This window comes from Chiloscyllium plagiosum, unplaced genomic scaffold (genome assembly GCF_037043375.1).
Source record: "Chiloscyllium plagiosum isolate Xiang-an unplaced genomic scaffold, Cpla_swu_hap1 HiC_scaffold_14, whole genome shotgun sequence".
Classification (NCBI taxonomy): Eukaryota; Metazoa; Chordata; class Chondrichthyes; order Orectolobiformes; family Hemiscylliidae; genus Chiloscyllium; species Chiloscyllium plagiosum.
Genome location: NW_028270152.1, coordinates 57,955,970 through 57,983,064, shown reverse-complemented (window position 1 = coordinate 57,983,064; position 27,095 = coordinate 57,955,970). Strand labels below are relative to the sequence as shown.

Genomic DNA, 27,095 nt, shown 5'->3' with positions numbered 1-27,095 from the left:
ACATCCCTGGATGCTATGGGTGATTTAGCATGGCCAGTCCACCTAAGCTACACATCTTTGTGTGTGGGAAGAAACCAGAGCACCCATAGGAAACCCATACAGACACGGGGAGAATGTGCAAACTTCACACAGACAGTCACCTGAGGGTGGAATTGAACCTGTGTCCCTGGTGCTGTGGGACAATGGAGCTAACCACTGGGCCACCATGCCACCATGGACAATTAAATTGACTGCTCTTGGGAGCTCTGGGATCATTATTATAAACATTATTCTGTTAGCTATGTTTGGTCTCCCTACTGGAGAAAAGTCCATAATGTGAACAGCAAATATGTTGAACTATCTTGAAGGATGTATTTGTAAGTTGCTTCTTCAGCTGGAATAAATGCCTTGGAACCTTAGACAATGAAATGGGAGGTTAAAGGGCAAATTTTACATCTCCTGCATTTGTATGGTAACTGTACTACTATATTCACGACTCAAAAGGTAGTCCTACCAATTTAGTTTAATTTTGTAATTTCTCATGGGAAGTATGGTTCTGACCATTTGCACTCATGAGAGAGAGATAACCAGAGAAGGGGGGATGATATTCAGTTCCATCAATTGGTATGCATTGACATCTAGCTCACAAATATGAGTAACTAGGCTTTGACCACTGCACCATTTAATATCATTTCCGGTCTGGTGTACATTAAAACTTTGCAATTCCTCAGAAAACTGTAGACCTTGTTTTAGTTGTAGAAATGAGAAATAGAAACTGCAATGGGTATTGTTGGATGTTGTTTTTCATCTCTGAGACGTGGAGTCCAATTTAGACAAAATGGTTATGAACATACAAAAATACAAAACAGTTACAAAAGTGGACCATTTTGCCCTTTGAACCTCTGCATCATTCAGTCGGATCACGGCTAATCTGTTTGTGTTTTTGAATTCCATATTCTTATCTCCATCAATTAACCCTTGTTCCCCCACATTATAATGGTCTAGCTACCTAAATCAAAGATCTGTCTGTCTGTCTTTAAAATGTTGAGGGGTGTTGTCTCTACCACCTTCTGATGCAATGTGTTTCAAAGTTGCAAACCCTTGAGGTGAGAGAGACTCGGAATTAACATCATGAAACTGATATGTTTTCCTCAGAAGTGAAGTAAAAACAGGCTGTAATACAAGGCCTGACATGTTTTGAAGACTCTGAAGTTATTTTCATGCTGGGTCTGTTTTTGATTTGATTTTGAGAGATTAGTGTTTATGAACTTGCTCTTGTAATTTTATCTTAAATTCATTTCTCCACTGGTTTGCAAGTCTGACAGCCAGGAAAGAGAACAGGATTTGATTTGATTTCTTATTGTCACATGTACTGAGACACTGCATGCTAACCAGACAAACCATACCTTACTATTTATATGAGGGTCATAGAACAGAATGCAGAATATTGTGTTACTGCTACAGAGAAGGTGCAGAGGAAGGTCAACTTTAATATATGAGACGTCCGTTCATAAGTCTGATAACAGCAGGAAAGAAGCTGCTTAAATCTGTTGGTATGTGTTTTCAAATTTTTATATCTTCTGCCTGATTAAGAGGGTGGAAGTCAATATAACTGGGATGGGAAGGGTCTTTGATTATCTTGGCTGTTTTCCTAAGGCAGAGGAAGGTGTGGACAGAGTCAATGGAAGGAAGGCTGGTTTGCATGCTGGACTGGTCTGTGTTTACAACTCTTTAATTTCTTTTGTTCTTGGGCAAAGCAGTTGCCATACAAGCTGTGAGTTACCCAGATAGGATACTTTCTATGGTGCATCTATAAAAATTAATAGGAGTCATTGCAGACATGCTGAATTTTCTTAGCCTTCTGACGAAGAAGAGTCATTGGCATGCCTTCTTGACTGTCGTGGCAACATGGACGGACCAACATATCTCATTGTTGATGCTATGAGGATATAACCAGTTGTATTCATGTTCTTCAGTGCTATCATTAATACATCTTTGCACTGACCGTCTGTTGCACTCTCAGCTACCTCCCCCCCCCCCCCCCCAGCCCTCCCCTCCCCCCCTCCGATTTATCTCTCCACCCATGAAGCTCCCAGCCTCATTCCTGATGAAGAGCTTTTGCCTGAAACGTTGATTTTCCTGCTTCTCGGATGCTGCCTCACCAGCTATGCTTTTCCACCACCACATTCTTGACTCTAATCTCCACTACCTGCAGTACTCACTTTCGCCTGCAATAAATAATACCTATTACCATTGTTCTTCAGCAATGCAGTTCAGTTATAACTTCTAACTTTACTTGCTATTGTCAACTTTTATCAGAAGTTGAATTTTGAATTTTGAACATGAATTTTGTGAATGCCCGAACAGTGATGACTGTTATATGTATATTGGCTCTTGAGAGGCAAAAGCAACCAAAAAAAAACTGTTGCAAGTTTGTATCAGCTACCATGAAAATTCACATAAAGTAAGCTGAGATGAATGTCAACATGCCATACTTCATGGCAAGACAGTCCATAATCTTAAAGTGGAAGTAGAAATTTAGAAGTAAAATCTATTTCAAGCTGCACTTTGCAGCTGCAGTTGATTGACAGAAATTAATTGGCAGTCAACACTAGCGCAGATAAATGCAGACTTTCCAGCCTATTTTTACTTTTCAGATACGCCTGGCTTTCTGTGTGAGTGGTGTACATAATATTCCCTTCAATATAATGCTGTTTTCTATTACCTCCCAAGAATATTGCCATTTTGAGGGAGAGCTGGATTTCTTTAAAACAGCACGTCCATTATTATTCTGACAAGCAATCTAATCTTTTATACTCTCCTCTTGAAATATGATTACAGACCCATTTTGCATTCAGTCCTGATTAGGTGATGACACATTTCAATCTACTTTACATTAGCACAAAGCTGAAATGGTATGATATCAATTTATCTTTGATTTCTTGCTAATTTTCCTTTCACCTCTGTCCATGCTTGCTGCAGTTAAATTCTTTTTATAGGCTGTAGCCCTAAATTTTATACTTTCCCTATGTCCATTATCTGTATGAGGTCCTTGACATATTGTTGATAAGCTATTTGGACTTGGTAGACTTTGCACCTCAGTCAAGCACCATAATTTCCTGTGGCCTTGTGCATGCTTTTCTAGCTGGTATCAATTTGCACTGAATAAGTGAAAAATGTTGAGCAGTGCTCTCCTCCCTCACCTGGGAGCACTGTTGTCAGTTGTACACTCTCTCTTACTGCCCTGCACCTCTCATTATCCTTGTTGTCCTGGTGGTGATGGCACTTTTGAACAACCTGTTCTGAAATGTTATGACAAACATCTGGGACAGATGGGATTTGAGCCTCAGCCACCTGGTTCAAAGCTGCACTACAAGAAGGCTGCGATAAACTAACAGGTGGAATAGGATCAAGCTTAACATTTTGAGCCATGAATGGTTTAACTCCTCATTACTCTGAATCAACTGGGTCATTGAAGGATTTCGATTGTGATTTATAGCACTGTTTGACTTTCTAAGAAAGCCCATCATTTTTAAGAATATACTTAGTTAACAAAGGAAGTTGCAGTCAGAACATTGGCATTGGAGTGGGGGAGGTGACTGCAATATGTACAATCATTTTTATAGAGAAGATTTGGAGGTGGAAAACTACACCAATTTTCTGCCGTTTGGTCCATTATGATTCAACTTTAGTGTGAAAAGATCTTTGCCGTTAAGTCCACAACTTTGTGAAGTTGGTGTGCAATGTAGTTATTCTGTGACAGAATAGAAATGACAAAAACATGTCAAAGATAGGGTGGTACATGTCCTACATCAGCAAATTGCATTTTCTAGTTTCCTTCTGATGATTCCACTCTTCTCAATGGTACAGATTGTTTGGCAAGTTAAGTGTTGCTATGGATAATCACATGGAGAAAGTGAGGACTGCAGATGTTGGAGATCAGAGCTGAAAATGTGTTGCTGGAAAAGCGCAGCAGGTCAGGCAGCACCCAAGGAGCAGGAGAATTGACGTTTCGGGCATGAGCCCTTCTGAAGGAAGGAAGGAATTCATTCCTTAAGAAAGGCTCATGCCCGAAACGTCGATTCTCCTGCTCCTTGGATGCTGCCTGACCTGCTGCGCTTTTCCAGCAACACATTTTCAGCATGGATAATCACATGCCCAGACTGATATTCCTATGCCAAATTGCTCATTTATGTGACAGGCAGAACATCTTTTCGTTTGTTAGCAGCATCCTGTTTGGGACGCATATCTCTGTTGTACAGTAGCAGCATGGAACAACTAGCCTTTCCTTTTGCTGAAACCATGGTGATAAGGCATCAGTCGTATTTAAAAGGTTGTGAATAAAGTCAATTTTAGTTCATGGAACTAATTGAATGAAGTAAAAGTAGGTTTGTAGATTTCCTCAATCAGGCCATGAAAGAAATTGAGGTCATTTGACTGCTTCATAACTAAGATGAATTTGCAGACAGAAACAACACATATACTCACATTCTGTATCTGGTTTAGCATAACAAAATAGGTGATAGCCATTCTATGTTTCATTTCCCATGGTAATACATTGACCAATCTGAGTTAACGTGCTGGATTTATCTGTCAATCATCATTAACTGTGCACTCTCCATGGCAACATCTCGACCAATGAGAGTTCACTCGCCAACCTTTCAGCATTCTTCTCTATACAGTGTAAGTATTGATTTTCCCCTGAAATTGGTGTTCTTGCAAACTACACTGATGGTTTCAGGACAAAAAGTTTCAAAGAATGTCTTTCTTCAGCAAAACTCCATTTCTGTATAATAATATGGCTATCGATTATTGTAATACTATCATTTCAAAGACACATTTGCTGTACACTTGTAGCTGTCAGTGAAATGGGAATCCTTCTCTTGGAGTGAGTATTAGCCAGGCAACTACTGAGAGACATTGTCATCCTTGCCAATGGTCTACCTGCTCTTGTAACTTCATACTATTAATCAGTAAATCATTCAACGCAATATAGGACTCCTCAGTAATGTTAATACAGTGTGATATTGGTAAAATTCATAATTTGTTTAGAGCTAATATATCTATTTAATTCAAACATTTGCCATTTATTTTCATTCTCAGAGAACATGACGTCTACTTGAAAATATCAATCCATAAAATTGAACCACTAAAAGATGAGCAAATTTTGCCAAAGTGAAATTGGGAAGATTCTAAATTCTGTTAGGAATTTATAAACATAATAGTTGTGGTACGACTGCTGACAATACAATCAATATCTGGTGATGTTTAACCCTGAGTTGTTTTTTTTTGTTAGATGTGGTTTACTACTGCCTTCCACTTAAAGATGAGGAGACAGATCTCGAATCTCAGTCAGCTGGAAGGGGAAATTGAACCTAAGCTGTTTACACATTTTATTTGATTTACTCATGGGATGTGAGCATTGCTGGCTGGGCCAGCATTTATTGTCCATTGCTAGTTGCCTTGTAAAGGTAGTAGTCAGCTGTCTTCTTCAACTGTTGCAGTCCATTTGTTGTCAGTCAACCCACAGCACTGTTAGGGAGGGAGTCCCAGGATTTTGACCCAGTGACACTGAAGGAACAGTGATATCTTTCCAAATACTGAACCACATGCAAGCCACTGAGCCAGCTTAGCGAACCAACCTGGCTTTATAATATGTATAAAATATAGACTTTAGTAATGCTTTGTATTTTTTTTTCTGTTGACAATTCCAAAGTGTTTTACCTGCCTTCCAAAACAAGTTCATATGTAAATGAGTTTGCAAATATTGCATGCATCAGTTCTGAAAGCTGAATGAGCTAACTTTCTTTTTGAAAGTTAAAACCAAAGAACAATGAAATTAAATCAAGACGAATGTGATTAATTGTGACCTATTGATTGGGCAGATGATCTGACGTTTGGGCAATGTTATGATCAGCATGGTGGGTAGTGAGATATCTTTGATGATTTTATGATAAAGAACCAATTAATGCCTGTTAGATGGGGAGAAGCCGATTAAAGGTGGTCAGTGTGCGTTGGTGCTGGCAACTCACTTTGAGGAATGTTCACTCAGGCTATGGATACAGGCACAAAGGAGGGAGGGTTATATCAATGGAAGCTGTGAAGGTATGGTTTCAATATGAGAGAGATTTGCCCATCATTTGTGGCTATCTCCCTGTCAGGGCTTAATTAGGCAGTCAGGGAAAAAGAGAGATGTGTTTCCAACAGATAGGAGGTTGAGGACAATTTAGCCTGTTGAAAAATGCATGGTTGAAGGTGTCAGCTTCTTAGTGAGTAGCTCAGAACAAGAATCTTGATCTAGTGCTGGAGGAGATTTAATGACCTGATGCACTTTGGAAACCTGAGTGGCATTTAGATGTGCAAATCCGAAGCCCAACATGAATGAAAATCCTGCCATAAACTGTGGTGTGAATAGTCCTATGTATTAGACACACCAAGCACCACTGTCCCCACAGACCCCAGTTCAAGTACATTTGAATGTCTGCGGTCAGTGATGGGTAATGCTGCATTTAGATGACTGCTTGTGTCACCAGACATCTAGTGCTGCGTATTTGCCATGCCTCAGAAATACTAGCATACCTCAGCCATTGGACAGTGGTGACACTGTGTGTTAGCAAGAGAAGTGCACTCAGAAACACAGCATGTCTTGTGATAGGTAATCAATCCTTCGCTGCTAGTTTGCTTCTGGCAGAAATTTAAATTATTTCCGAGGTTGAGATTGGATAGTGATGCTTCATGGAGAAGGTGTCTGCTAAATCTGAGATTGACCATAAATGCAACATGAACTCGGTGCATTGTAAGTAGAGTGGAAAGCTGAGAATTTTGAAAGAATCGGACTTTCTAGTAAGTTGGTGAGTAACTGAAGTTTCTAACTGAAATTAATCATAACATTTTAAATTTACCTTGGAATTTAAAAACTGCAAAACGATATTAAGCAGTTAGCAGTGAATCATCTGTAAGTGATTGCCTGAGTAAGATGTAATTACTATGAGCTGGAAACTGACTGAACAATTGTAAATGCAGGATGGTTAAGGTGCATAGAATTTTACGTTGTCTGCTGAGGCACAGATCATAACATAGTTCGATTACATCATAAATAGAACGATGAATTGCAGGAGATGAGAATTTGGTAAAGAGAGAGGAGATTCTCCTTTTATTCAGGCAATGAGTTTAAATCAAACCAAATGAATTAATCAGATAAAAATTTAATATGCTAAATATTTAAAGCAAGCACAAATAGAGATGGCAGTGCAGGTTGTCTGCTGCATTAATTGGAAAATTGGAACAGGGGCAGGACTTATAGCTTCTCTGACCATTCTGCAATTCAGTGATATTATTACTGATCTGTGACTTAATTTACACCCATCTATTAATCATACCTCTGAAACCCTATTGCTCACAGAAATCTACACGTAGAATCATAGAGGTGTACAGCACGGAAACAGACCCTTCGGTCCAACTCGTCCATACCGACCAAATATCATTAATAAATCTAGTCCCACTTGCCAGCATTTAGACCATATCCCTCTCAACCCTTCTTATTCATATACCCATCCAGATGCATTTTAAATGTTGTAATTGTACCAGCCCTCACCACTACCTGGCAGCTCATTCCAAACGCACACCGCCCTCTGTGTGAAAACGTTGCCCCTTAGGTCCCTTATATATCTTTCTCCTCTCACTTTAAACCTATGCCCTCTAGTTTTGGACTCCCTCACCCTGTCTCCTCATGATTTTATAAACCTCTTCACCCTTCAGCCTCCAACGCTCCAGGGAGAAAAGCCCCAGCCTATTCCGTGTCTCTCTGTAGTTCAAACCCACCAACCTTGGCAACATCCTTGTAAATATTTTTTGAGCTTTTTCAAATTTCACAACATCTTTCCTGTAGCAGGAAAACCAGAAATGCACACATTATCTCAGTCTTAAATTTAGTTGCATTGTTCAGTTGGCTGGATATCTGGTTTGCAATGCAATCAGATGCTAATAGCAAAGGCTCAGTTCCCACATTGGTTCAGGTTACAAATACCCTCATTATCAACCTCTCCTCTTACCTGAGGCATGGTGACCCTCAGGTTAAAACACTCCCAGTCATCTCTCTCTCTCCAATGGAAGAGAACAGCCCTATGATCCAGTAAGCCTTTAGTGTCTGTACTGCGCCTTCAATTAAGCTGCATTTAACAATTAACAAATTGCTTTTGAATTAAGACATATTTCCCAATTCCACTCTGAAAGACATGCCTTTAATTTAGAAAATGCTCCCTTTGATGTAGACTTCCTGTCCAACAGAACTAGTTCCTCTTTCTTGTCCCTGTACTTTCCCTTAATGTCTTCAAAATTTCAAACAAAACAATCCATAACCTTCCAGTTCCCGGGAAGTACAAAGTTCGAATTGCTTAATCATTTCTCATAATTTCATCCTTTAAAGTACTCAGATACTCTGCACTCTCTGAGGTCATTCTGTTGAACAGAATTTTTGCATCCAATACAGTCTAGAATAGTCTGAGTTTGTTTGGGATTGAGATTTAGCTGAAGCAAGTCTTCTACCCATGTATGCTATCCCTTGACATCTAAAGGCTGTTATATTCCTGATAACCAGTTTTGAAGGATGAAACTAGAGCTAATCTTTACAAGGAATACTCTTCATTCACAAAGTGAAATATTAAAAGTGGATATCTCCTGACGTCAGTGGCAGTACACCTCTTATTATGTGTTCATGCAAGTATTCAATCAATATGTTGCACCTGTATGTGCTTAACATCAGTTGATTTAATTAACCATATGAAACATTCTATTTGCATTACTGTAATTTTTTTCTATGCATTTTGACATTTTAATGAACTCGTTACTTGAATCCTTGTTTGATTGCACTCCTCCCTTTAAATTCATTTATTTTAAGCAGAATATCACTGATCGTGTTGCACTGTTTTTGGATGATGTCCCTTAAATGAAAATCTGGAAGTTGATGGAGGCAGCAAGGGGTGGGTGTGAAGCTGAGAGCATTGGTAAGGTGTATGGAAATGCGGTGAACTAGTGAAATGTTATGTGAGACCTGAATTCCAGGACAGATGCTGGATGGGGTATTGAACAATGTAAAAGATTGGTGATATAAAAAAAGAACTGCTGATGCTGGAAAACTGAAACAAAACCAGAAATTGCTGGAGCAACTCAACAGGTCTGGCAGCATCAGTGGAGAAAAAACAGAGTTAACATTTTGAGACCAGTGATCTGCCGAGTTTCTCCATTAATTTCTGCTTTCGTGGAAAAAAGTTGGTGTTGTGATGATGTTATATGCAGTCGGAGATGTTATATACAGAAGCATTTACTGAGTTAACCCACTTGAAGCAGAACTTATGCACTATTGCTAGTTTTCTTTCAGTATCTCAACACTTCACTCTTCATGCCCAACAGATATTGTCATCATAATTGTCCATCTCCATTCCAGCACTGACCATGTAGTCCTATCTTTGCCTGAGAGTTCTATTTTCCTGATTTAAATTGTATTGGCTGCCTTCTCATACTCAGTTTCATTTACTCATAACATTGACTACCACAAAACACAGCAATGGTCTGAGCATCATTTGCTTATATCATATGGAAATGTCAGCTTTCTATTCCTAAAGATAGTCTCTTTCTTTTAATAGGCTCTTGTCTTTCTGCATTTGGAATATTGCAAGCAGTTTTGAGCTACATATCTAAGGAAGAATGTTCCGGTCTTGGAGGGGGTCGAGAGGGGTTCACAAGAATGATCCCAGAAATGAAGGGCTTGTCATATGAGGAGAGGTTGAGGCCTCTGGGTCTGTGCTTGATGAAGTTGAGAAGAATGGGAGGAGGATCTGTTTGAAAGTTATAGATATCGAGAGGCCTGGATAGAGTGGATGCAGAGAAAGCATTCCCACTTGTAGCAGAGATTAGGATTCGAGAGCACAGCCTCAACGTAAATGGACAACCCTTCTGACCTGAGATAAGAAGGAATTTCTTCAGTCAGTTGTGAATCTGTGGAACTCATTGCCACAGAAGGAGGCCAAGTCATTGAGTGTATTTAAGACAGAGGTAGATAGGTTATTGATGAGTAGGGAGATCCAAAGTCATGGAGAGAAGGCAGGAGAATATGATTGAGAACAGCATGTGATAATTGATGGGCCAAGTGGCCTAATTATGGTCCTATATATTATTGTCTTACAGTCTGTATCACTTTTTTATCTACTGTAGTTGTACAGAGCACAGCACCTTAGGATGACATGGCACATTCTGTCTGGACTACACTGCTCCACCATGGTCCTGGTGGCAATATGGCACTAACCTGGTGAGGTTGCTGTGCTGGCTCAGTGGCCAGCACATTATATCAAAAAGGAATAACTGCTGTGTTTTGAGTCCCCTTCCCATCCCAGCCCCGACATTCATCATTTACCTTTACATTGCATTCATTAGAGTCCATTGTCATACTTGCATGCAATATGTTGAAGTGATGTTCTCCACATCCAACAGAACCCTTGCAATTTTCACAAATGGTAGGACACTTTTGGTCAGAGTTCGCCTCTTTTCAAGTCATTAATGCCAACTTCTGCATCATTGAAATTCCAAAGTTCAGTTTGCAAACACCAACATCATGCTGCAAATTGCCTTTATCCAGCATCTGAACCCTACATTCAAATTAGGGTTACACTGTATGTATTGTGAGTGGACCAAGAATCAATGCAAATTTATTGAAACTGGAGTTTACAATTTCATGCTTCATGTATTTGCCCATTCAATGTCCTTACCTTTGATTGATGTGAATTTTCTGCCATCAAACTGACCCTGGCTCTGCCAACCCTGGGTGTTTTTGCAGCTATTTTCCAGTTGTACTTTATAACTAGTGAATGGCAAGTGATGGCAGGGAACTCAACTCACAGTGGACATGGCCAGCACGGGCTCTGCTGGTCACCATGTACTTCACCCTTCTCAGTCCAAAATTCCTTTTACCTCACATGGTATAACAGTCCATTTCTGCACATAGCTCCCTCCTCTAAACCCCATGTGGAGACCCACCACTTAACACTTATTTTTAACCGTCCTCCTTGCTCCATGAGCACCAACATTATAGCTTTGTGTTGCCTACCTTGGTCCTCTGCTGTGGAGGCCATGGAGTGATCATCACTTGTTACACGCCTCCCATTGCCTACCTTGTCTTCCAAGGCTTTTCTGTATGCTCCTTCTACATTAAGATTCCTCTGCCATCTTTCAAGATTGCCATCTTTCAACACCTGCCTCTGCTTTACCCTTCTACGCCAAGCCTTAACTGCACTACCAAAATGATCTCCCCACCTTGTTGATCTTACAACCTTACTTTGCATCTCCTCAATGATACCCCAAGCCTCAGGCCAACTTTGGGCAGCCCTTAGTCATGACTGCCCAGACTCCTGACGGCTGACTTTGCATCTTGGTGATGAACAATACAGGATTCCCCTTTCTGCTTGCAATGAGCCAGCAGAACCAACTACTGCCCACTCCTGGGTCTGTAGTTGGATATATTCTCTGACCATGGCTAGTTGAAATGAACATGTAATCATAACCTCAACAATAGACTGTGTGTGGACTGTGCCCATGACTGACGGTACCAGGGCCTGCTGAGAGATAATACTCTTCCCCAGTTAGCTTGAACTGAAGACTGGCCCTAACACTTTCTGACATGACTATTTGGTGGAACAGATGTGCAATGTGTTTGCCAGGGAAGCAACTGGCACATGCTATGGGTGTCACCTATGGGGGCAACTCAGTGTGCCACACAGTAACTTATCCACTTTCCCTTGACAGGTTGTATGAAATGGCAGTGTAAGACAGTGCAAAACGTTGATGCTGTGAGCAAAGAGGTCGGCACAAAATGAATAAGTAGAAAGACAGCAAGCGAGCAATCTACGGGTTGGGTGGGCCCAGAGTGTCCTTCCAGCAGCTTTTTAATGTTAGTTGTTGGTGCAGCCTGGAATTCAAGTTTGTGCTTTCTGAGTATCCTGCAAACAGATTAAAGAGGTGTCACTTTGGTCATGAGAGATTGACAAATATCTGATGCCAGTGTCAATGGATGATTATGTGTACACCTGGTGTTCATTGGATCATGCCCTAAGAGAGCTTTATGAAAGTGAAATTGTGATCAATAAATCTATTAGAGTTTTTTTGAGAGTGTTACTTGTGAGATAGTTGAAGGCGAACCAACTGTTGTAGTGAATTTGGATTTTCAGAAAGCATTCAATGAAGGAGCTATATAAGACGCTAATGAAATGAGGTGATGTTTAACATTGGTTACCTGGAAGAAATAGAGTTGCAATTAACAACATCGTCAGGATGATTGTTGCAGCAAGTCAGTGCTTGCGTCTTTGTTAATTACCATCTATCTCATTGACTTAGATGGGGATGACATGTAATATGTCCAAGTTTGTTAGTGATCAAGTAAGCTCTGAGGGTGTTTAGAAACTGCAGAAGTATGTATCGATTGGTTCAGTGATTGGGCAAGAAAGTGACAGATACAATATAATGTTAAGAAGTGTGAAATTATCTACTTTGCCAGGAAGAATTGAGAAACTTTTTTTCAAGTTGAAGGACTAGTATACGTTAGCAATGGAGTGACTTAAGAACCCGAGTATCAATCATAATCAGAAGGTATCAATGTGTGGATACAGCAATTGGTGCAGAAGGCAAAAAGTATTGGAATTACAGTTAAGCCTCCTGAACTAAGGAAGCACATACTTCCCAGAGAGAGGGTTTGAGAAAAGTTCAATGAATTTATTTCTAGAAAGAGAGGGTTGTCTGGTGAAGACATTTCAAAGAAAATGGGCTTGTATTTTCTGGAATCGTTGGAAGTGATCTGACTGAAACATATGAAACTGCTGAAAGAATAATCAGACAAGCGCTGGCCGTCTGTTTCCCCTGCTTAGAGAATCAAGGATGGGTCGGAGAGTGATCATCAGCCATGTTTCAAGGGCCACTGAGAAGCAGGTTTGAATGGTTCAGGCTAGAGGGTGCGGGGTTTTGGACCCAACTATTTTCCTCTCCCGTCCGGTTAAGACCACAGCTGGAAGGCGAATGGCCTTTTCATCTCAATACCATTTGAGCCCCTTAAGAGGTCAACTAATGCTTGCTTCAAGGCCTCATTTCACTGCAATTAATATTCAACTGCTCTGGGGTTCCTTATTTAAAGGCATCCATGTCTGTTTGGGGGACAAGCATTGATGAGAAATGGGTTCTCTCTCCTTCACCTTTGTTCTTGTATCCCATGTTGATCTTGACTGCACTGATTCCATTCAGCATGCTCTCCACTCCAAATGGTTGTGTTGACAATGGACACCTGTCAATCTCTAGTGGGCAGCTATTGATGTCTCACTGTCTCTAATCACAAGAAAGATGTCCTCTGGCCATTTAAATGTCTGACAGTTACTTAATATTGGGGGTCAAAAAGTGTGGTGCTGAAAAAGCACAGCAGGTCAGGAAGCATCCAAGGAATAGGAGAATTGACGTTTTGGGCATAAGCCCTTCATCAGGAACACTGGGGGATCTTCCAAAACAGAGGGGAAATGGTCATCTGTTGGTTCTCTAACCAAAGAGCAAGGTTCCTGCCAATAACTTTCATCAACAAATATAGACTAAGCAATCAATCATTTAGAGCTAAAAGAATATTTTTTCACCCACTTTGTGAACAGACCTTTTCCACCTCAGAAAGCCATATATTTTCAATTAATATTTTGATTCCAGACTAAGATTTATAGATTTTTGAACACAGTGAGAATCAAGGAGTAAGAGTACAGGGTAGGAAGTTTGAATTAATTAGAAATTTCAATATTATCATATCGAATGATGGGCTTATTTGGCCAAACAGCAGAGTGCAGCACCAATTGTTTCCTGTTTTATGCATCTACTGCATGATCAGTGTTGTCATTATCGTCACTGATATATTCACCAAAATAAAGAAAGAATTTACATTTAAATAACACCATTCACACCCTCAGTACAACCCAAAGGACAGTCCAGCTGCACTCAAGTATTTTTCAAGTGGGATCTCCTTTGTAATGTTGGGAACATGGTGGAAAATGTGTGAAAACTTCCTACTCAGCTCTTGTTCTGCAGCTTGGTTACAGCATCTCACATGCACTTCCAAATGTTTGCTTTAGCGTGTTGAGGCATTCTGGTCCGTCCATTTGAGCTAATGAGTTCCAAAACAACAATCTGGGTGAAGGCATTTTCAAGTCAAATCATTCTATCATTTGCTTGAAATCAGTGCCTCCTGACCTCTCTGAACTGAAATAGATCAGTTCTATCCATTCTAATTCTCTCATAATTTATTTCACTTTTCATTCAAATCTTTGGATAAAGAAAACGTTGACAACCTGTTCAACATTTGCTCATAACCGCATTCTTCACACATTCCTAGTTAATCTCCTCTGTACATATTCTCCTTTCTAGCATTCTAATTGGCTAATTGGGCTACTTTCATTTTCGAATGATGGACATGGTTATTTCTGCAGTGCAGCGTCGGTGAAAAGATGTAACACTTGGACACATTAGTATTGAACAATGCAAGCAGTATGGATTGGTACCAAAGCAGCCGGTCTCCAAGTGATTAATTATTGCAACAGAACTGGTGCTCGTTGTCAGGACTCACCACCAGTATCATGCAGTCTAAAAGTTTTCTTCATTCCATGCAATTTCCTAGGGATTTTAGTTCCTAAACTTTGAACTTTCTTTCATGCTGACTATCATTGATGAAGTGAAACACTGATAACCAGCTTGTGGATAGCATGCTCAATGTCTTTGTGAAATTTGAAAAAAAATCTTAAAATATACATATTTTTAATCAACTTTCAATTAAACTTCAGTGTTGACTGATTAGCAGTCAAGTTTATGACCCCATCCAGAAGCAAAAAAGATAATTGGAAGAAAATGCATTTCAGGAGACATTATTGAATATCCCCTTGCTGCATGTGAAAACAAGGCCTTTATTGTTCTTAGACCATTTCATTTCCACACTAATATCTCAAACTTCAATGAGCCAATGTGACATTGAACTGAATTATTTATGTTCCGTACAGAAAGATGAGCAGACAGACTTCTTCCCAAGTGTTACTCAGAGAAGGATGGGATGAAACTGAAATTGATGTGAGCTGTATTAAAATACAATACTTGTGTAGTTTATGCAAGTAAGTTTTCTCAAAGGAGGAGAAGAAAGCTTGTCAGTTTTCAGCAGTTCTAGCTTTTTCTTCAAGAAACATGCACTGAAGTTTGTTTCAGTTTCATCAATTTATGCGGTCAAATAGGACAATATTACATGTGGCTAAAGTATTTCATTCACTCGAATGCAAAATTGAGAGCCCAGCCAACAATTAAATGTGGTGTGATTATTTAGTTGAATAATCCTTTTATGATTGAATGTTTATTCTACAATAAGATGAGGACAAATCTCAAAAAGTAATGCAGTTGACATCATGAAGATATGCTCATTCCTAATGAAGAGCTTATGCTCGAAACGTCGATTTTCCTGTTCCTCAGATGTGCCTGACTGGCTATGCTTTTCCAGCACCATGCTTTTCGAGCATGAAGATATGAAAAATTTTAATTGTCTTGATTTTATTGAATAGACTGCAATATAAAATGCTAATATAAAGAGGTACAAAGTGAGAGGATAAGTTCATTTTCTTTTAAGAAAGTACTGTTTCAAACCTGAATTTTTAAAAGCTTTTTGTCAATTTTCTCCACCAACTGTCATTCTCTATCTCAACTTAAAGACATCAGCTGCTACTGGGTTAAAATGCCACTGCAAAGTTATCTTGTATGGGTTGTCAAGTTTCATGTGTTAACCCAGAAAGCAAATATAAATTGTCTCCTGAATCTTGTGGGAGCTCACAGTTAAACTTGGTCACATTATGATCGAACATCACGTGTGTATATTTTCCACCGCGGTTTCTGGATATTGATCAACAGACTGAGATTAATTAGCTCCACGTACAGCCAGAATTAACCCAAAACTCCTCTATAGGACTCAGTTGCACACTTTGTTCACATGGAGTAAACCTTACTCAAGCTATTGTCAGCAGTGGCATGCGAAATTCCACTCCACAGCTTTCACAGTGGTTGTTATTCAACTTAACAATTCAATGCCTCACTTAAAGCTTGGCTCAATAGCAAAAAGATTGATTCATGAACATGATTTATCCTTCAAAGTTCTCAAACATTACGCTGTAATGATCCAGATCTTTCAATAGAAAGATGATATTTGCTGCAGTGTAGACTAGCATTATGCAGTGAGGTCCTAGGAAAGTCCCGTTGCACCTGATTCGGTTGGATATGTCTGGAAAGTTGAAACCTATGATGTGCAAATAGCTGGCATCTGGAATGCTCTGAGAAAGTGTCCAACTCTGAGTTCAAGTCAAAGACTTCAGAAGGGTCTGACATGCTTAGCTTAGTAATTAGCCAGGAAATCTTGGAAGAATCATAACTTGCTCCAATTACTGACTATCTACTAAACTGACCCTTCCAATAAACTACTGACCCCTACCTGCCAACACTGAACACTCAAGGTCACCCAACACTTCACATACAGTTGACTGTGCCTCCTGACCAACAACTCCGTCTACTCCCTTGATCACCAATCCCTTCTCCCCCAATGCTGACCTCTCATCAACCCTTATTCACCCCGGATCCAATGAGTCCATACTGACCCAACTCTTCCCCTACCTCCTGATTTCCTCCCCCCAACTTGACCCATCCACAACCATTCAAAGCCTGCACACTTCACCCCTATCTACCTAATAGCGCCCTCATCTGACATGCTAGCTTCTCACCACTTTCCTAATCCAACTGATACCCTCCTGCCTTCAATGCATTTACTGGCCACAGTATTGAAGACATAGTCTTAGCAATATTGTGTATAACTCAGGCGGAGCATTCTTTCTTTTACATTCAATTTATTTCATCGCAAAGGACAGCATTCATTGGCTTTCATGATTATAAATTGTTCCTTCATCTTTTGTATGTGTGTGTACCATGTACTAAAAAACTTGGTTACCTCTCCATCTGGGAATTTAAGTAACTAGTCGGTCTCTATGACCATTGGTCCAAAGTTGTGATGTCAATTGCTTTTCATTGATTAAGAGCTATTAGTACCACTGATCAAACTGGTGTCAGGAAGATAAGATTATTACAGCAGCAGCAGTACCTTACAGTCCCACTTGTCACAAATATTCCTTCCCCTTCTTAATCTGTCTCTGTAATTTGGAAGAAAACTTAAGGTATATTCCACTTTGTTCAAATGTTGTTTGAAAAAAACCTCAATTGGAACAATAGCTTCTTATTCTTTGTGAATGTCATTTCGTCCTCAATATATAGGTCCCATCCTGCAGCCACATCTCCATAATCGCGATCAAAACATTGATATTTACATCACTGCAATTTATAATGTTTTAACGAATGTTATGCACATTTGGATAACAGACACTTTAGTGTTATCTTTTTTGTTATCTGTGTAACATCACACCTTGATTATTGGTGCCTTCTGAGAGTTCTATTTCCTCACTTTCTGCCATCCACTGATTCTCATTTCCCATATTCTTGTTTTCCTCTCTTATCTTGTCTCTTCTGTTTAATAGACCACAGCTTTCCACATTTATTCCTTTCCCCTATTATTTAGTCTGAAATCCTACTTGTGCAGATCACATGTACACTAGTCCCAGTAGCATTGAGGTGTATACCACCCCAACAGTATAGGTCAGATTTTGCCCAGTATTGGTGCAAGTTCCTCACAAACTAAAGCCCATCTTTCCTACAGCATTCTTTGAGCTATGTTTTCATCTCTCCAATCTTATGTGCCTAGATGAATTTGCACATGGTTCAAATAAAAACCTTTAGAGATTATAACCTTTGAGATTCTACCTTGTTGGTTAATGTCTAGCTCCTGATACTCTCCAAAATTTTATTCCTGGTTCTACACATTGCACAAATTAGCTACAAGTGTAGTTCATTTGGCCCTTTGAGCCTCTGTATCAGTAAATAAGATTATGCCTGATTAATTCAAGAAATCTCCTCTATCTGCTCCAATATATTCACATCCTATGTAAAATGTCATGTTTAAGATTGAATACTTTATTCCAGATGAAACCTAACCCTTTCAAGATATATATACTACACACACGCACACACACATATATATATCTTGTTTTTGTACTGTTCAGAGTCAAAGATTCAGCATCATTGTTTCAACAGTTTTGATACTTTGTCCTGCCATTTTGAAACATTTTGATCAATATCCACTCTCTTCTCGAAACTCAGTTTGTCCTTCAGATAAGTAGCCCCACCCTTCTTTCACCTTTTAAGCTTTTGCTGATTTGGAAGAATTCAAATTTGTTAATCGTATTAACTTTTTTGTGATATATCTTTGTTCAATCTGGAATCATTTTTAGCAAAAGGACTGAGGTGTTGAGCATGATTAGGATTTTGTATGTTATATAACCCTGGAGTTCAGGAGGTGGTGTGTTGAGAAAAAGCTTAGAGAATGCAATATCTCACAGATTTGTTTCACAATTTAAAAAAAGTTGACTTCTGTGTGGAGCATTAACTGTATTTAATAAGCAAGAATGGCCATGTTGGAAATACGTAATCTGCCTTTTAATGTCTATCTCATATAAGAAACAATATCAAAATTCCACATTTTGCACTTGCACTGATGGTGAATCAATCAGCATTCACTGTCTCCACCATTCTGAAACTGACAGCAGCTTTTGGAGCCTGTGCAGACTTAATAAACCATGGAAATCCAGAAATTGCTAATAGTGATTCTTTACTCACTCAGTGGTTGCACAGTTAAAATCTTCAAAACCTGAAAACAGTTTGAAATGTTGAGAACTTGACTTTGTATGTTATTGGTCGCTCTGTAAAGAAAGCGTTGAAGACGTTTCATCTTGTTGAAAGAGCTGTAACTGGGGCTAGGGCCAAAGTTTCTTCATGATGTCAACAAGTTATTACTATCTTGTTCACCAATGCTGAAGTATCCAATCTATTTTCAAGTATGCTCCAACATATTTACTTTCAAGAAGGTGGCTCACTGCCACTATCTTCAGGGCAATTAGGGATAATAAGAAAAAAATGTAGATTCAATTGCAACAATTTAAGAAGCCAAGATTTTTGATACCATTAGACTCAAGGCGTTGAGCCAACAGTTAATGAGGAAACATGAAGAGCAGAAAATTCCACTGCCTTGAGCAACCTGAGCAATCATAAGAATGTTGAGGAAAATAATACCAAAATCAGTCTCTTGATATCAAGAGAAAAATTCCTATTTTCACCTTAAATGTTAAGATTAGAATATCGCTAATGAACAGTGAAGACCCTATTTCCGTGCATTTGCATTTCACTGGTTGCTAAATCCATCTCATTTTTATATAATTTGTTTCTCCTTCTACAAGACACTAGATGTCACCAATTCCCGAAACGTGTTTCAGAGCACTGTTGTGCCAGCAGTAGCCTGCTACCTGTTTATCTGGGCCTTCAACCAACTCTATCTTCACCACAACATCCCTGCACACTCCACAGATGTCATCTTCTTCCAGCCTTCATCCATGCATGTTAGCCAGGTCAAACCAACCAGCCTCCCTGTATCATCATGCCTGGTGTCAGACCCATTGTCACACCACTGCAGAACTTCATTTATGAGTTCACGATACTTATTAATCTCATTGTTCTGCCACGTCATTTTGCATACAGAAAGATTAACATCATGTATTTACACAATATGCATCCGATAGCTCTTTGTTTCATTTCTAAGTGCTCACTTAATTTGCGCTTACTTGGAGGCTGTCAGCCTCTGTGGCTTGTATTGGTTTTTTGCACAAATGAAAAGGTGATTGAGTATGCTGATATTGGATGGATGTGGTGCTGAGCAGGAGAGGTGTAAGTTGTCCCCAGTGAGGGAGTAGGAAGTGCAGAGGGCAGAAGGGATGAGTAATATGGAAGGATGAGGTGGTTAGGAGCCATTGAGTAGACATTAGTGACAGTTGTGATCCTTTAGCCTTGTGAGAGGTGTGCGCAGTGGCAGAGTGGCCCTGTGAGTGTGAGGTAGCAGAGAGAAGATGATGATAATTACCTCTTTAGAATGCAGAACACCAATAACCTTTGACCTGCACTGACAGAAGTTGTGTTTCCAGAAGATGAAAACTGCACTGACCTAGGCCTCGATCTTGGTCCAGACTGGCTGAGTTTGATAGTGTGGCCTCCTTTGCCAGTTAACTGCCCTCCTACCCACCACTCCACTCAACAACAGCTCCAGCTCCCAGTGGGTGAACTAAGATGCTAACTTTGTATTTTTGCAAATGTCCTCAGTAAGACTGCTGGAGCACTGAAATATGATGGCCTAGTCCTGGTTTAAGACCATAAGAGCATCAGACATGGGATCAGAAATTAGGCCATTCAGTCCATCGAGTCTGCTTTGCCATTCATTCATGGCTAATGATTTCTCTCACTTTCTCCCCATATCCCTTGATCCCTTTAATAATAAAGAACCTATCTATCATTGTTTTAAATATACTCAATGACCTTGTCTCCACAGCCGTTTGTGGCACTGAGTTCCACAGATTCACCACTTCCTGGCTGAAGAGGTTTCTCCTTATTTCCATTCCAAAAGGTCTTCCCTTGACTCTAGAGTTGTGCCCTTGCCCCTCATCTCTCCTACCATGGGAAAAATCTTCCCAACAATTACACTGTCCAGGACATTCAATATTCTGCATGTTTCAATTAGAGACCCCTCATCCTTCTAAGCTCCATTGAGTATAGACCCAGAGTCTTCAAATATGCTTCATATGTTCACCTTTTCATTCCCATAGCCATTCTCACGAACCTCCTTTCAACATGCTCCAGGGCCAGGACATCCTTCCTGAGATATGGTACCCAAAACTGCACAAAATACTCTAAAAGTGGTCTGACCAGAGCTTTATAAAGCCTCAGAGGTACATCCCTGCTTTAATATTCAAGTCCTCTCAAAATAAATGTCAATATTGCACTTGCCATCCTGACGACTGACTCAACCTTCAAGTAGTCAGGAGCTGGGATGCAAGACATACCAGGAGATATAAAAGTGTGTAAGAAAGACAAAGTTATAGTGATCATGGGGAAATCAATATGCAGGTGGAGTGGGAAAATCAGATTGGTAGTGGATTGCAAAAAAAGAAATTTGTGTAAAGTCTACAAGATGGCTTTTTGGAGCCCATTAGGGAAGCGGCAATACTAGATTTAGTGTTGTGCAATGAGGCAGACTTAATAAGCGAGTTTAAGGTGAAGGAACCCTAAGGAGGCAGTGATCATAGTATGATTGAATTTACTGTGCAATTTGATAGGGAGAAGATAGAATCAGAGGAAACGCATTACAGCTGAATAAAGGTTTCAGGGGCATGAGGGAGAAGTTGGACAGAATTGACTGGGAGAGGAGTCTAGCAGGAAAGTCATTAGAACGGCAATGGCAGGACTTTTTGGTAGTGATTCAGGAGATACAGCAAACATTAATCACCCGGAAGACGAAGCATGGTACAGGGAGGTTCAGGCAAGCATGGCTGACTGGGGAAGTCAGGGATAACATAAAAGCAAAAGAGAAAGCATGTAGTGCGGTGAAGGGCAGTGGGAAACCAGAGGATTGTGAAGCTTACAAAGACCAACGGAGGGCAATGAGAAAAGAAATAAGGACGAAGAAGATTAAATATGAGGGTAAGCTGGCTGGTAATGTATTGGAAGACTGTAAGAGTTTCTTTAGATGTATAAAAGGCAAAAGAGAGGCAAAAGTGACATAGGGCCACTGGAAACTCACATTGGAGAGATAATAGTGGAGACCAAGGGAATGGCCGAGGAATTGAACAATTACTTCACATCAGTCTTCACAGTGGAAACATGAGTCATCTTCCTAACTTCAAGAGAGTTAGGGGGCACAACTGAGTATGGTGGCCATCACCAAGGAGAAGGTACTAGAAAAATTAAATGGCCTGAAGGTGGATAAATCACCTGTACTCGATGGATGACACACCAGACTTCTAAAGGAGATAGCCAAAGGGATAGTTGAGCGTTAGTGATGATCTTTCAGGAATCGCTAGAGTCAGGGATAGTCCCAAAGGACTAGAAAATTGCTAATGTAACAGTCCTGTTTAAAAAGGGACTAAAGCAAAATATGGAAAATTACAGGCTGATTAGCCTAACCTCAGCCATGAATACGATTTTGGGGTCCATTGTGAAGGATGAGATTTCTGAATATTTGGAAGTGTATGGTAAATGGGGCAAAGTCAGCATGGTTTCATCAAGGGGAGGTCATGTCTGACAAACCTATTAAAATTCTTTGAGGAAGTAATGAACAGGTTAGACTAAGGAGAGCCAATGGATGTTATCTACCTGGATTTCATGAAGGCCTTTGACAAGGTCCCATACAGGAGGCTGCTGAGCAAAATAAGGGCCCATGGTGTTAGAGGCAAGGTGCTCCATGGATAGAAGCATGGCTGTCTGGCAGAAAGCAGAGAATGGGGTTGAAAGGGTCTTTCTCAGGATGGCAGCGGGTGACTAGTGGTGTTCTGCAATGGTCAGTGTAGGGACCACAACTTTATACATTATGCATTAATGATCCAGATGAAGGAGCTGAGGGCATTCTGGCTAAGGTTTCAGAAGATACAACGATAGGTAGAGAGACAGCTAACATTGAGGAGACAGGGAGGCTGTGGAAGGATTTGGACAGGTTAGGAGAGTGGGCAAAGAAGTGGCAGATAGAGTACAACATAGGAAAGTGTGAAGTCATGCACTTTGGTAGGAAGAATAGAGCAATGGGCTATTTTCTAAATAGGGAGAAAATTCATTCGTCTGAAGTGCAAAGAGACTTGGGAGTTCTAGTCCAGGATTCTGTCAAGGTAAATGTAAGAAACACAAAGTTTTAAATATGGTGCCGTATTTAAGAATGTTTCCAAGTTCTGGCAGCAGCAAGTACTTCTGGCTCCTTTCTTGCACAATTGCATAAGATGGACACAAAGAGGCTGGTTGCATAATTAATTAGATGTTAAAGAGATTATTGTGTGAGTTAAGCCGCCATTGTCTGTAGCAGATGGGATGCGATGAACCTCATTAAAAATAAACATGGCCAAAAAAATGGGACAGTTTAGCACATAGAGTTTTACCTATACTGCTATACCTATAAATTTAAGATTTTGTTTTGTTTTACAACCGCTTTGCTGGAAGTTTGCACAAGTTCCTATTAGAGGTCGGGGATTGATTTGGTTTGTGAAGGCATTCACTCGACCACTATTTACATCTTCTGCTAAAATTAGCCAGAGATATGTCCTATGAACATATCAAGAATGCAAACAGCCATAAATACACTTCAAAAATATTTTTGTTGAGATCATTCTCAGCCCTAAGAAAAAAAATTCACTCATTCGGCAAGTCACATCGTATTGGAAGTGGCTTCCTTTTTGTACTCATTGATTGATTGGAGATTGCTATCAATGAATCGGAAGTGAACTACATTTGGGGTAGGGCAAGATGTAGAAATTGTAGGATCATGACATTCGTCCATATGTGTTTAGGAGAATAAGAATTCAGAGCATCAGGAGGCAAGTCAGCCTCTTGAGCCTGACCTCTCATGTAATTAGATCATGGTTGATCTATTTGTGATTTGAATACCACATTTCCATTTCCTCCCATAATCTTAAATTCTTGTTAGGCAATGGATTCAATCTTCCTTCACCGTCCAATGGCCCCATCTTCACTGCCTTCCAAAGCAGAGTTCCAAAGTTGTACAATTCTCAGTTGCAAATTTTGTTTTCTTCATGTCGGTCCTAAAGGATTGACACCTAATTTTTAAAGTGTTGTCTCATTCTGGGATCACTCACAAGAGGAATCATTCTTTTCATACCCACCTTGGGAAGACCATTCACAATCTTATATGCATCAGTCAAGTCACTGTTCACTCTTCTGAATTGAGTGGAAGCAGCCTTGTCTGTCAAACCTTTCTGCAATGGATAACCCATCTGCATGAATGTACTTGGAAAGGTCTCTTCAAAGACAATGAATTAAATGTATTTTTAGTTGATTCCAAAAAAAATTATTTCCCTTTTTGATTTGGTATCAAGTCCCATGATTATGTACACAGCATTGTAGAATAATACAGCAGAGAAAAGCTATCCAGTTACTCCCAAACACTTGTTTTGTTGGAGCACTGAATTCTCTCCCTTTCACCAATATATAAAATTGCTAATGATTCAGTCTCCACCACCCTTTCAGGTCGGACAATTCAGATTAAACAGCTTGTTTAATTTTCTTTTCTTCTGGTTATCTCTAGTTCTTTTATCAATTGCTCATCTGCCACAGAAAACAATTCAGGTGTAAATTAAGCTCCGTTGCATTACTAGAACTGTCACTTTGAAAATGTTAGCCCCTGAGCCAGATACACAGTGTTTCCAGAATTGGACACAGTGCTCCTCACGGCATGTTACCAGTAGTTTATAAAAGTTTGGTGTACCTTTCTTGCTTTTGTTCCTTTTCAATAATAAACTAGGATCTTATGCACCTTCACAACTTGCAACACTACACACAACCTTCAAGGACATGTGTACTTACATACATAGATCTGTGTGTTCCTGAATCCTATTTAAAATTAATTGAGTGCAGGTTGATTTTCTTCAGTGTTCAAAGCAGAGTTTCACAATTTTATTTATTCATTTTTTTTTGCCATATATCTGCTTATAAGTGAGTCCATGTCTTACAGAAGTCTGTTAGCATTCACCTCATTGTTTGCTACATTTCCAAGTTTCATTTAATTTGCACACTTTGAAATCATGCCTTCTATACATGAGCCAGGTCATTCATACACAATAAAAGAGTAGTACTCTGTATCAACCACTGGGCAACATCAAAATGTAACTCACTCCAAGCTGAAAAGAATTACTGTGTTTTTGCCAATGACACAACCATGCTGTCACTATCTATTATCACAAAGGACTCATATTTGCTAAGAAATCTGTTATACGGTATTCCATCAAATGCCTTTTGAAAGTTCACACTTGCAACATCAACCACACTCCCCTGATTAACCCTCTTCATTGATTCATCAAATAATTAAATGAAGTAAAACAAATTTACTTTTTTATAAAATCCATGCAGACTTTGTTACTAGTCACTGATTTTCCAAGATCAAATTAATTTTGTATTGGATTATTTCCCCAAAACACCACACCCACATTTTTTTTAATGGAGGCCTTGTAACTATGTAGCTCATATTATTTAATAATTTTTGTGTCCCTGAATCGGGGAAGATGATTCAAGTTGCAAGTATTAAGATGAGGTATGAGATTAGTGAAGAAGTGTTTATGTCAAAAATATTTTCAAAAAAGCAGGAGAGGCAAATATTTGTAGTGAATTTATTTAAATATTTGCCATTTAATGTTTCAAAACTAGGGTAGCATTGCCAATGTAGCATGTAATGAAATCAATAATGTAAATATTTAAAATACCTCAGTGATTTTCTAAGTAATTTTTGTAAGGCACTGCAGAGTCAAATCATAGCTGGAAGATGTAATTGGTTCTTCTGATCTGTAAAAACAGTTCTTTAAGTCAGTAATCTGTTAAATTGCTGTTTGTGTAAACTGCAGGATTCATGTTAGAAGTCATTATATGCCACGCATGACATCCAAATTTACAAGGTACTGTGTGATGCTTACAGAAAGGGACATTACTGAGGCAAATAGTCAGAAGATTGCTCATTAATCTTTTGCTGTAATTGCTTGGTGTTTTAAGCCAGTAACTAGTAATGTTTTCTGAGTTCTTATAAATCAGCATAATTCAAAGTTGTAAACTGCAAGGATGTTGGTTCAGAAGTTTAATGATTAATATTGTATTTAAACTTTGTTTCAAGTTTGTTCAGGTAAACTGTAGGCACTTGTATCTAGATGACTCCCTTCATGTGGACGGCCTCCTCACTAGAGTGTTGTGAACCCTCCTTGGCTTGAACATAGGAGGAGGCTGGCAGTGGAGATGGAGGGCAAGGGTAACTCTGGATTATTCCAAGAGAAGTTTTCTGAGGGAACTGTGGATGGTTCCTCCTCTGCTAACCACCTCTTGGCATCCCCCTGTTGCCTTGTGAGGAAAGGCCACCTAGAATGAGCTCAAGATTCCCCATCCCCCTGTTATCAAGCCTTCAGTCAGGAGGATCAATGATAGGGGTGATTGCATCCAAAAGTATAAGGATATCCAGTTAGCCCTAAGGGTGCTTGAGCTGTCTATCCATGACAGAAGTCAACTTGCCCATGGAACAAGCCATCAATCGCATGTGTGGACCAGTGATGTCCCCCTAGTGCAGCTGCAATTCTGCAGCCTCTATCCATCACTGGTGCTCCTGTGCTTTCTTGTGCATTCTGAAGGAGTCCCTTCTTGCTGACGCCACAAGGTCCTGGGGCAGAGCAGGTGTCTGGTCCCCAGCAGTCCTCTGAATTCCAGTGGCCTGGGGTGTTTCTCCCCCCGGCCAATGGGGAAGCTGTTACAGGTCAACGTCTTGCCAATCTTTGCTGATACTTCCTCAGAACTGACTTCCTCAGAAGTAAAGGAGGTGTCTTCTGGTGAAGCAGGTGCAGTGGAGTCCTGCTGATATGTGCAAACACAGTGGAGAAGGTGTCACAGCCAGTGATTTGCAATGAAAGACACTGATAGCAGGGATAATGTGAGAGCTGCAGTGGAATTAAAGTAGGACTGTCAAGGCTGGCAGGACATGATGTTACAGCATCCCCACAGGAGCAGTCCCAACCTTTTCCTGTGAGGGATAGGTTCTTTCCTCCTTGTAGGTGAGGACCTAGTTTCAGGCGCTCTTTTCCCCTTCCTGCCTTGCTTTGCCCATTCTGGGCTGTTTTCCCCTGTAATGGGATATCAGGAAGGTTTGAGTGAGGTGAAAATGGCTGTCACCACTGGTCGTGCTGGTGAAGCTTCCTGTGTGATTGACTACACCATCATCCATGCACTGGGAAGGGCAGGTTCCAGGTTAGCAATGCTTGACACTCTGCTCCTGGATTTTTAAGATGGTTCTGGGAATCCCAGGATTCCCCAGAAGTGGTGAATCTTTTCACTGCCACTGAATGTACAATGGCACAAGTGGA

At 40.0% G+C, this 27,095-nt stretch overlaps 1 protein-coding gene across 9 annotated transcripts in view; it reads left to right on the top strand.

Annotated features, from left to right (window-relative positions):
* Nucleotides 1–27,095, top strand: part of LOC122559093 (contactin-4-like) — a 2,514,776-nt gene that overhangs the window by 458,890 nt on the left and 2,028,791 nt on the right. Inside the window, exon 1 of one of the 9 annotated variants that reach the window (XM_087994463.1) lies at nt 1,499–1,532. The exons of the other annotated variants lie outside the window; for them this stretch is intronic. The gene's annotated coding sequence lies outside the window, so the exon portion shown is untranslated. Of the gene's footprint in view, nt 1–1,498; nt 1,533–27,095 lie in introns of those variants that run through there. 9 annotated transcript variants of the gene reach the window in all.